General features: G+C 44.5%; 1 long non-coding RNA gene across 1 annotated transcript in view; it reads left to right on the top strand.

The window, feature by feature from the left end:
• Nucleotides 1-8624, top strand: part of LOC129195129 (uncharacterized) — a 64876-nt gene extending 56252 nt beyond the window's left edge. Inside the window, exons 4-5 of the long non-coding RNA XR_008573878.1 lie at nucleotides 8168-8302; nucleotides 8425-8624. This is a non-coding gene — a long non-coding RNA (uncharacterized LOC129195129). The remainder of the gene's footprint in view (nucleotides 1-8167; nucleotides 8303-8424) is intronic.
• Nucleotides 8625-12084: the final 3460 nt, after the last annotated feature.

Genomic DNA, 12084 nt, shown 5'->3' with positions numbered 1-12084 from the left:
TAGACAATCTCATTTCATATTTCTCCAGGCTCTTATTATGAAAGTGTGTTGTGTGTGTTGAGAATGTCTGCTGACGGTGAAGACGAGCTGGGTGCAAGAATAAATGTGCCTCCTGTCCTGGTTTCACTCAGAACTTGCACAACATCAGCGGGCATCATGAAATGCTCGCTTACATTAACAAGCGGTAAAAGACAACACGGTGTAAACACACACGTACAGCCTCAGCCGCACACGCAAGCTAACCCAGCTAGCTGCCATTCATGCTCCGTAAGAGATGTATTTCCAAGATTTTACTCCAACTTTCGCCGGTGTTTCAGGTCGCCGTTTTGACATTTTTAGTTCGGGAGTGTTAGTGTTTGTGATGAGATTCCGCCACGATTGAGCTGTTTGCCGCGGAAATACTTCCCCACACAAATGTTCCATCTCCTCACGACGACGGCATTTCATTCGCAATTAGTCAATTTCCACAAGATTCTGCATTTAACAGTAGATTCAGTTTTCAATCGGCCAATTCCGTTGTTCGGTTAACGTGGGAATCATAGGGCTTTAGGCAGCGGACTGTCAGCAGAACAAGGCAATATCTACTACAGTATAAGTAGGGGTGCTCCGATTATCGGTCACAGATCAGTATTGGATGGTTTCTGTGAAGAAGCATGAGATCGGCATATGCCGATAAATGCCTTTAAACGCCGCTCAACTGTGGCTCGTACTGTTGCGGCCTGTAGCCATCCCTGCGTGCAGTGTCCTGTCTTGTCACAGTTTTCCTACGACATAAACGCTAGTCAAAGATCCTTCATGGCACATGTAATGTAATAGAAACAATCTCATTTAACATTTTAGGTCGTATAAGGTCAGGCCATTTGTTGTACGTATGTAGGATCTTACTACACGTCTGTATGTTCCCTGATATGATTTTTATTGTCTTGTGTTCTCTGGAATCCCGTCTAGCTGCCATAAAAGAGCATATGAGTGCCAAAGCCTACACCCATCGTATCCTTTTATGCAGATAAGACATTGGCTCTATCAAAGTCCTTGAAATATGGCCAGACTTTGTCTTGTAGCCTCTAGGAGAGAACGATCTAGAGAGTTCTGGAATGTGTGTGTGTGTGTGTGTGTGTGTGTGTGTGTGTGTCATTGATGGCGCTACCTCCAGTACGTGACTCATGCTCCAAGCAGCCCTCAAACAGCTGGGGGATCAAATCCAGCAGTCCTCACTCACACCAGATGCCATTGAGGACACAAGATGAAGGCTTCTCATACGGGGGAGGGGGCTGTTTATTGGTCGTCATCGGATAAGATGGCAGTGTTTACCTAAGGTATCATTTGAATGGAATATATTGGATAAAGCTTTTCAGTAACAATAGAGAGAAGGAGAGGGGAGAAAAGGCAGAAAGGGAGAGGGGAAAATGCAGTGTTATGCGTAGCAAGACAATGAAGGGAGACATCATGTCGGCATGAGTTCTGCTACAGTTTCATCTGTCCAAGCAACACACCCACATCAAAGAAAAAAAACAAAAACCTGTGGTAAAACAAACCATAGAATGTTAAATCAGTGTAAATATGGTACATTAGAACTGCACAGACCCTTCCTATCAAAGGGGCACCATATCGAGGGCGCTATGAAATCACTTCCATTTTTTTCAAGTGTTTTGTCTATTTTAATTTATCAGAAATCCATTTTTTAACCTGGACACATATTTTACCAGCATAGAGTGTGTGCTTTTTGTGTTAGTCAATAAAATGTCCTTACATTTATGAATGCAATACATCATTGGAATTAGCCCAGTACAGTCATCCCTCGTTTATCGCAGTTAATTGGTTCCAAACCCGACCACAATCAGTGAATTCCTGTAAAGTGGGATTCAATATTAACAAACTGAATCTTTTCGAAAATCTGTTTTTGACTTTGTAAATGCAGGTGTTAACGTTATTAGAGCCCTGTAGGCATGAAATAACACCCCATAGTCATTTTTACACTCCTGTTATTCTTTGTTGACGTCATATTGCGCAGGCTATGGGATCACTCACTGCAGGGACAGACAGGATAGATGCTAGCCCCTAGCATAGCAAGCTAGTAAGCATTATGTCAATTTCTGTGAGATTCAGTGCTGAACAGTAGATTCCGTTTTTACTGCCCAATTCCACTGCAGCAGCATCATCTCCCCAGAGAAGAGCAGTATCAGTGGCAGATTACTATCACTGCCCAGCTCCACTGATAGCGCCTCCCCAACGCCATGTGACTTCCCAACACAACATTAAAAACGTACACAGGACTGGACTTATTAACTTATGTATTTTTACTGTTATGTATTATTGTTTTCTGTTTCGTATTTATTTATTCTTATTCTATTTTCTTAACTCTCTCATTTTGCTTTATTTGTTTTATTTTTAAGTAATTCCCTTCATTAGGACACTTGTCAAATGTCAAGTATTCATCGCACCTGCGGACTCCTGCATGTGTCATGCGTTCAGATATTTCGTACATCCTCCACGCTTGTCGAGATCTTACTCCTTCATGGTCAACACGACTACGTAATAGCGATTTGGGGAAGGCCAAAAAAATCGTATGTCCGATTGTGAGCTAGTCTTCAGGATGGGACAGTGTTATTAAAACACTATGTGAACTTGGAACTTGTTAGTTTCCTCACCTGCTTTGTTTGTACCTGTGCACACGTGCACACTCATACTGTAGTTGCAGCAAAAGCCCTTAAAGACGCCCGTCAAAGCAGCCAGATGCACATTTAGTCTAGACTAAATCTGTCATCACTGCACCAGAACACAGCTCCCTGTTCAGCCCCCTGCGTATTTACAGTATGAGGGTCTTTCTTGTAGGGTGGGGTATTTATAAGTCAAGGCAGGGACAGGACAGTAAAGCGTAAAATAATGTCCCCCTTCCTTCATGTCCTTTGAAGATTAGATTTTGCTACCTTGAGTTGTTCTTTTTCGGACGTGTTTCGGCCATAACACTAATAATCTGAAATGGTCCAAATTGATGAAAGTAAGTCAATGCATGATCAAAGTGGCTCAAGGGGAGGTTGCTGACTGGAATTGGTCGAGGCATTGGCATCCAAGCGCATCCACATCACAACGTCTTTGATGGTGAGAAATGAAGTGTAAGGGCGTACTCGCACTTGGTCATTAGTATCGTGCTGGACTTGGGAGCGACTCTTGCTACCCTTCCCGGACCCCTGCTGGCCTGCCATGTTTGCTTGTGCAGTGACTTCTACACGTTTCCCTGACTGTGTGGATTATTTCTTGTCTTATTTTAAGTTTGTGTTCTTGTTCTTACTTCAAGTAGATTTTATTTGACTTTATTTGATGTTTTCATTTGGAGCAGCTTGACCGGAGCAGGAGGTACCGAAGTAGAGAAAAGAAAACAGGAGGGGGAGGGCAGGGACCGAAAGGGGACAATACAGAGAGAGACAAAAACAACAGCAACAACATCAACAATTGCAACGATGACTGCAACAAACCAACAGAAGCAAACAAGACTGCATCAGCAAATGTCTACAACAGCCGTGAAGACCAGAACGGAAAGAACTAAATAATGACACATTGATTTAAAATGAGGAATTGGAAGGATTGGCTGTGGACCAGTCCAGGGTGTACTCTGCCTCTTACCCGAAAAGACAGCCGGGATAGGCTCCAGCACACTTGCGACCCTAGTGAGAACATGCGGTGCAGAAAACTGACAGATGGATGGTTGAATGTGAGGAATTTCTCCAACAATGAGGTAATTGTGGTTTGTTATGAACATGCTATCAGCAGAAGTGATTAAGAAGCTAGAAGCTAATCAGGCTATTTCCATGGCAACAGTGAACCCTGAAGGACGTCCCCGCATCATCACCTTCAAGTGATTGGCTCCTGTTATTGCTATTAATATGCAGAATCATTGTCCCAATGACACATGGAGGCATTTTCCCCATGAAGGGTGGATGGAGGCCTTTGACGGGAGCAATAAAAAGAATTGAATGCTGAGATGCAAACACCGGGCTGTTACAATGCGTCCTACAGAAATACACTTGATGACATCCCACAACTGCCTGATCGCACTCGGAAGCCATCCGTCTTGTCAAAAGTCTCCTTCGGAATTACAGCGAGCCCTATTAATAGGAGCATTAGCCAAACTGCACGATCTGCCGACTCCATCAGAAAGACGAATGGGCTGGGGTCAAATTCAATGGGTAATTTTTGGGCAGCTAATGCGAAGGAGAGCAGCGACATTGATGAATATCCGTAGGAAGACGGCGAGGGGTGGGGGAGATGTGTGGAAGCCACAAAGGGAGCGAGGAAATTACAGTAGCTTGAAGTGGAGTCAAAGCATCTGAGGCTCATTTAAATAGCGGGATGCTTTTGGAGACGGATTATACAGCGAAGGGAGCACTGCCAGGAAACGACGGAACAGAGGGAAGGGGGATGACCTACTTTGAACACGAATCAAAGATGGGAAGTTGCAAACAATGAGCCATTGTGGTTCATTTAACGCAGACACTGATGCCACACAACTGGAAGCTGATAAGATCCCACCTCAGAATGTTCCAGTCAAACATAAACCAAAACATGGCTGGCGACTACGGTGTGTTTGGAATCCAGCTATGTGCTGCCTGGAAGACCCTCGAGGGCTCCACCAATGTACCCCATCTCACATCCAAAGTTTCCTTAACTTCTCATCCTATGTATGTTTCACGGGTCATATATGTTCTCTTGAAAAAGTCAGTCAAATGTTTTTTCCTAAATTAAGGTGATTTTAATTATTCATTTTATTTGTAATTACTTATTTTATCGGCCCCCTGGCAGTCAGGGGACCTTGTAATTCTCCTGACTTCTTCTCCTGATAACCCACCCCTGGCCAATAATACTCATCATAAATACATTGAAACATAATCATAATTCATCTGTGTGGCTGGTATCGGTCCATTTCACTCACGGATGATCGGTATCGGAAGCATCCCTGACTGTAACCACTTAATACACGTACGTTTTGCCATTCAGTTCTACTTCCTGCTTTTCTGGAATGACACGTGAACCTAACACGGGAAGGTTTTCTTTCCGACATAACAAAGCCATCATCTGGCTGGATGGGAGCCATTCCAACTGCCGCCAATCCATCTTTCTTGCTAACTCGTTATCCTTCATTCATTCATTCAAGCCAGCACCCCGCTTCGTCTTTTGGTCTTGTTGACATGCTTCCCTCCCCCCCCCTGCAAGCCATCACCACAACTCCAATACTCCAATCCATTTGTAATTAAATGTCACATATTTTACAGGACGGGGAGATTAATAGTGGGGAAAGAGGAACAAATATTGACCGGGGAACATGTACGGAGGAAGGCCAGAGGGATCTTTGTTCTGTTTGATGAATCTGACATAGAGATGGCAGCACTAGAGTGGGTTATTAATCTCAGGGAGTCCAGAGGGTGAAACAAATATGTATGCACGTCAGCCATACCCTCCCATGGATCGAAATAGGCACACTTACATCAGTAGGCGCATTGTCTTGAGGGGAGCAGCAGAGAAATCCCATATGAGCCCTGCACACACATCAGCATTGTCGATGCTGGAATAGATACTCTGTATTGTTGCATGCAGCATGGAGATCATTCGCTTGGCATAGCACCACCTCCTCTCCCAAAACAACCACTGTTTGGGCTGTCTCGCATTTCTCAGATACAAAACGAGCCTGGAATTTACGGGAATAGAACAGCAGGGGGAGGGGAGCGCTCGCCCTTGCAGGATGGTAAACACAAAGTATGGTGAGAAAACAGACACGGTCACCTGATGATAACTCGTCCTTTGCAAACAACTAGAATCCAATTTAAAAACAACTAACAGTTGAACTTGACCTCCATCGGCCAAATCCTAGTCACTGACACTAACAGTTTTTGTATATTTATTGGCGTTCAAAGCAAATCAGCTGGAAATACCATTAAAAGACAACTGCACATAATATCGGCCCACCGATATGGTCGGCCTGATATTGGCATAAAAAATAATACTGTTCAATATTGGTATCTTTTTTTTTTCCTATGCTTGAGCAAATGCTTTGCTTGGTGGTGTTCGGGGTGGTAGGGTGTGGTGGGTTGTCGGAGCACCCCTGGTGGTGGGGGGTGGCGGTAACGTGGAGGAGGGCGGAGGTGGCAGACGCGTTGCTGGATTCCTCGGCGGAGGGTGCACGGCTGCCATATTTCGTGGGTGCTTGCGCGAATTCTGCAGTGTTGTTTGCGGCCGCGTTGAGACGCTAATTGCTGGTCCTTTGGCTTTGCAATGGATGATGGATGAATGTGTTCTAAAGATTTAAAAACAGCTAAAAAGACTTAGCTAAGAATGTACTTAATGGGAAACACTTACTCAGCCTAAAAAAAACCCTCTAAAAAGCGCTAAGAACGCTCCATTTACATATAATATGAAGTGCATATTAACCAAGCTACAGCAACGTTGTTATTACTATTATTATTAAAATTGTTACGCCGATTGAACTTCAGTACGTTACTGGCATATTGACCCCTCGCCACACCACACAGGCTAGCTACTAGCCGGCTAGCGACTAGCTTTACCACATACTCGCGCTCACAGTGCCTCAGACCACTACCAAAACGTAACGCTACATATTGGAGCTGCCGCCACTGCTGCTGTGTTTTTGTTTTTGACGCTGGGTGTAGCGTTCCTTTCCATGTTGCTATGTGGAATCCATGCACCCAGGAAGGAAGCTCCGCTAATGCTTAGAAGGACCAAAATACGGCGAAATGCTGTAAGTATTCCATGTTATCATGAGTGTACGTGTTATTACATGCTCTCAGTGTGGATACAAAACTTTGTTGGAGGTTTTTGGAGGTGTGTCCCATTACGTGCAGTAATGAGCTGCCTCTTTTTATCTGTTTTTATATCTTTAGAACAGAAAAGAGAGACGTGTTCATGTTTCACACAAGGACTGTGGATGATGGGCACAATTCCAAAAAAAAAGTACACTTTTCCTTTAAGTAGCTGCGCATAATTGGCTCCTATTGGCTGGTGTGCATCTCTAATGCCATTGTCTCTTGCACGGCCCCCATTCCAGATAAGATCATGAAAGAGGATCCTTGTGGCCCTCCCTCACTTTACTTTCGTCTGGAAAATAACGAGTATGATGATGTCAACCCAGCCATTGATGGCGCCACGGGGCCGACTTGATATGCTTTCTGCTAAATTTATTAGTGTCATACGCCACGGGAGCCTCTTGGGTGAAAGCGAGTCGCCGCTTAGGAGCTGGTGGTGGTTGGGGAGGGGGGTCTAATAGGAGTCACCGAGCTTGGGCTCAGTGTCAATTTAGCGATCACAGGCTCCTGGCTTTAGATAAATGGACACAGGCCCCCGTCAGTTATTGCAGATGCTCCCTGAAGAACATGATCGCAAGCACGCAAAATGGTAAAGTGCATTTAGTCTGTGCACGTTACATCTGCAGGACGTGAACATGGAAGAAAATATGGTGATGGCGCTCGCTGACCTTGACTTCACTCGCATGCGTAACAAAGACCTGCACAACCTGAAGCTCCACTGGTCCACTGGAGGGTCATGATGGTGCCCCCTCCACTGTGCTGTGTGGAAAACATCTCAGGTGGGATCTCCTTGTCATGCCAGTAACGTTGGAAGCCATCAATAAAACTTTCTTCCACCTTTCAGTGTCCCATGTTTGGTGCTCTGCTGCAAATTCCAAACATCCAATTGAAGATGTTTCTTCTTAAAAGCCTTCTCTGACAGATGGCGTCTGATGGTTCTTGGACCGGACCAGTAACTACCTTCCTTTGGGCCGAGGATGGTCCCATGTCTTGGCAGACAGCCAATCGGATCATCTGGTTCAGGGCCGGCGAGATTTTGTGGGGGCTGCCACTTGACATTTTTGTTCCATAACCATCAGGATGTTTGAAGACGTTTCAAATGATTGTCTTACTGCGTCCAGCCTTAGCAGCAATGGCGCGCTGGGAGAGGCGATGGCATTCAAAGAGAGAAAGCTTTTTTGACTTTGCCATCAAGAGGTCATGACAGTGTGAATACATGACACTACATCACATTCAATACACATTTGCCAACATTTTGGAGTTTAAAGGCTGTGCTCTGAAACGTTTGATCAGCTTATTTCACTTTAATAAGTCCCTTTTTTTTTTCTCACTACCATTTGTACTTTCTGAAAAAGCCTGGTGTGAGTTCGCCCGACATCGCATGAAGAGTTAAGCGTCTGCATCACGCTGGCGCTGACCTCCGAAATCTTCTAAATAAGTGATAAAGCCATCAGAGGTCCACCAGGGACGAGTGGGAGGATTTCATCCAGGTGCGCTCACATTGCTCCAAATGTACAACAGCTTCAGTGTCTGTCATGATTGTGCATGCATGTGAACTCATGCGTAGGTGTACACTGCACACTTACTTTACGTAACTTTATGTGGGCTTTAGGATGATGAAACTACGGCTGCGGGTGAGCCAGAAGTGAAAGAGAGCCTCACGGAGATTAGCGGAATCCAGAGTCTATCCACATGCTAAAGTCACCCAGAGTGTCTTGGCTGAAGGGATAACCAGGGGGGTCTGGTTCAGGGAATGTGGATTTACTCTAATAGGGAGAGGGAACGGCCATGACCTGTCCACTGTCCCACACTCTGTGTGTGTGTGTGCGTGTGTGTGCGCATGTGTGTGTTACTCCATCGAGGTCATCACATTTGATGACCTTTTTGCGCTATAATGCACAACTTGTCCCACTTCATTAAAATTATTTACATGTCACCCTGCAGTTTAGAGGTGACCTTCATGCTCAGGAACACACACACACACACACACACACACACAAAACCACGCACCTTGGCTATGCACAGGTGATGACTATGTTCCACACCATAAAGCAGCTCATGTTGACTTGTAACTTGCATGCTGAAAAAATGTGCACACCCCTGATGTACAGTGGTGTGAAAAAGTGTTTGCCCCCTTCCCGATTTGTCTTTTTTTTTTGTATGTTTGTCACACTTAAATGTTTCAGATCATCAAACAAATGTAAATATTAGTCAATGACAACACAAATGAACACAAAATGTAGTTTTTAAATGAAATGTTTTATTATCAAGGCAGAAAAAACCCAAAGCTCCATGGTCCTGTGTGAAGAAGTGATGGCCCCCTACAGCTAATAAGTGGCTGGGCCCCCCTCAGCAGCAACAACTGCAATCAACTTGCAATGAGTCTCTTCCAGCGCTGGGGAGGAATTTAGCAGAATTGTTGTCATTCAGCCACATTGGAGGCTTTTCCTTTCTAAGGTCATGCCACAGCATCTCAATAGGATTCAGGTCAGGACTTGGACTAGACCACTCCAAAGTCTTCAGCCATTCAGAGGTGGACTTGCTGGTGTGTTTTGGATCATTGTCCTGCTGCAGAACCCAAGTTGCTTTCAGCTTGAGGTCACCAACATTCTCCTTCAGCAGAATTCATGCTTCCATTTATCACAGCAAGTCTTCCAGGTCCTGAAGACCATCACACTACCACCACCACATTTTACTGTTGCTATGGTGTTCTTTGTTTGAAATGCCAGATGTAATGCGACACACACCTTCCAAAAAGTTCAACTTTTGTCTCGTCAGACCACAGAGTATTTTCCCAAAGGTCTTGGGGATCATCAAGATGTTTTCTGGCAAAATTGAGACGAGCCTTAATGTTGTTTTTGTTCAGCAGTGGTTTTGATCTTGGAACTCTGCCATGCAGGCCGTTGTTGCCCAGTGTCTTTCTTATGGTGGAGTCATGAACACTGACCTTAACTGAGGCAAGTGAGGTCTGCACTTCTTTGGATGTTGTTGTGGGGTCTTTTGTGACCTATCGGATGAGTCGTCGCTGCGCTCTTGGGGTCATTTTGGTTGGCCGGCCACTCCTGGGAAGGTTCACCACTGTTCCATGTTTTGGCCATTTGTGGATAATGTATCTCACTGTGGTTGGCTGGAGTCCCAAAGCTTTAGAAATGGCTTTCACTGATAGATCTCAATTCATCTCAGTTATGTTTTAATGGGGGCGGCAGCAATCTCATTTCCACACAGGGCCATGTAGCTTTGGGTTGTTTTTCTCCCTTAATAATAAAAAGTTTCATCTAAAAATTGCATTTTGTGTGAGTTGTGTTGTCGTTGACTAGTATTTACATTTGTTTGATGATCTGAAACATTTAAGTGGGACAAACATGCAAAAAAAAAAGCAATCAGGAAGGGGGCAACCACTTTTTCACGCCACTGTACATGTACAACGTACATGTTCTGTGTTTATAGTAGCAGGTAGATCTTTGGAACTTTGGAAGCTGAAAAAGAGCGGCTGCCATCAAGCACGCAGCCTTGCTTTGATGCAAACACACTCAGACTGTGTTTACTTCCGGTTTCGCATGATGGAGACGGTTGTAGTGTGATAGCACGCAAATACCCTCTGGACTGTCCTCCCTTTAGGCTAGCGGCCTCTCCTAAGGCACAGGGTCAAAAGGTCCTGCAGGCGTGGGCCCGGCGTCGAACTCCATTGACCTACACTGTAGACTGTATCATCCACAATGGCCGTTTGATGAGTGTCCACACACACAAGGCCTCTGGCATGTCCAGCAAGACGCATCTGTCTCGCCGTAATAATAGCCAGCCTGTTATTAGTCGGCTACCCCCGCGAAGCCACCTCAAAGGCCCCCTTTTTATACGTGCGCGTAGAAGAGCCGGTGCCAAACAAGGCTGGCACAGAGAGGGAACGGCGTGGGCGCATGGGAAAAGCGTGGCTCATCTCGTGATTTGACACAACACGCTTTTCAAAAACAAAAGCAAAACAAGCCAGGAGACGCAAAATAGTAAAGAGTGGAAAGTCGCTACAGTCACTGGGGGGCACATGTGCACGGTATCTGGGGGTCGTTATGATCTCTCAGCTTTTTTAGGACGTACTTACGCTGGGCCAGGGGAGTCCAAAGTGTGGCCGAGGAGCCATTTGCGGCCCGTGGCTGATTTTTTTTTTTTTTGCGGCCCTCGGCACATTTTAGCAATACAATTATACAAGAAAACTAAAACGAAAAACGAGATGAAAAATGGAAAACTAGAACTAGTTTGAAGAGAATCAAGTAGAAATATTACAATAAAGTCATATCAATTTTTTTTTAATTGTTAAATTACCCCCCAAAAAATGACAAGTTGTAACACTGTTGTAACACTAGGAGAAACAAAATACATTTTTACAATTGTCGCAATTTTAGTAACGAAACAAATAATGAAGTTGCAATTTTTTGAAAATTTGGTTGGGAAAAAGTTATGTGATGAGAACAAAGTCAAAATATGGGAATAAAGTCACAGTGTTCAGAAAACAAAACAAGAAGACAGTTGAAATATTTGTACAATTGGGGGAAAAAAACAAAAACAGCAAAACAGGCGACAAAGTACGGATACGCTTTGTCGCCTGTAACACAAATCTGAGATGCAGGTGCTTTGGTTCTTGGAATAGACAGTCGTCCCTCGTTCATCGCGGTTAACTGGTTCCAGACCCGGTCATGATGAATGAATTTTCTCAAAGTAGGATTCCTTATTTCTAAATGGATTACATAGACTCACACTTGAGCAATGACAGCATTCTTGGTGGCTGCTGTCTCAATGTAGCATTCCTGACACCTAGTGGCCAGTGTAGTAGAATGCTACTGCAATGTAAACATTCACACAGGAGCTGCTGTCGGCCACAACTCACGCCAGCCTGCTAACCATGCTAACACTCAGCAACTCTGCAGTCGTTAGCTGGCGTCACACATGTGACATCCCAGGCCACAGCATCGCAGATATTACACTACATATTACCTCTCCTCAATGCCTTATATTTGCATGTTCGTACATTTAGCCATTTTTATTATCGTAAATGCTTAATTTGGGCCAATAATACGTACAATTTGCTTACACTGTATGTGCATATGTTTTGACTAATAGGCCGCATTCGACCACAAAACAACGATCATTTATTAATGAATACATTTTTGAAAACGAGTGAGGGAGTGATGTTCGAAGCATGATGTAGCGAGGGATGACCGTATAACTTGTTAGCGTATCTGCATGGGTTGGTTTACAAAATGTAACATACCAAAGTGGCCCC

The sequence above is a fragment of the Dunckerocampus dactyliophorus genome, chromosome 15, assembly GCF_027744805.1.
Source record: "Dunckerocampus dactyliophorus isolate RoL2022-P2 chromosome 15, RoL_Ddac_1.1, whole genome shotgun sequence".
NCBI classification, from domain to species: Eukaryota; Metazoa; Chordata; class Actinopteri; order Syngnathiformes; family Syngnathidae; genus Dunckerocampus; species Dunckerocampus dactyliophorus.
This window is presented reverse-complemented; position numbering and strand designations above follow the sequence as displayed.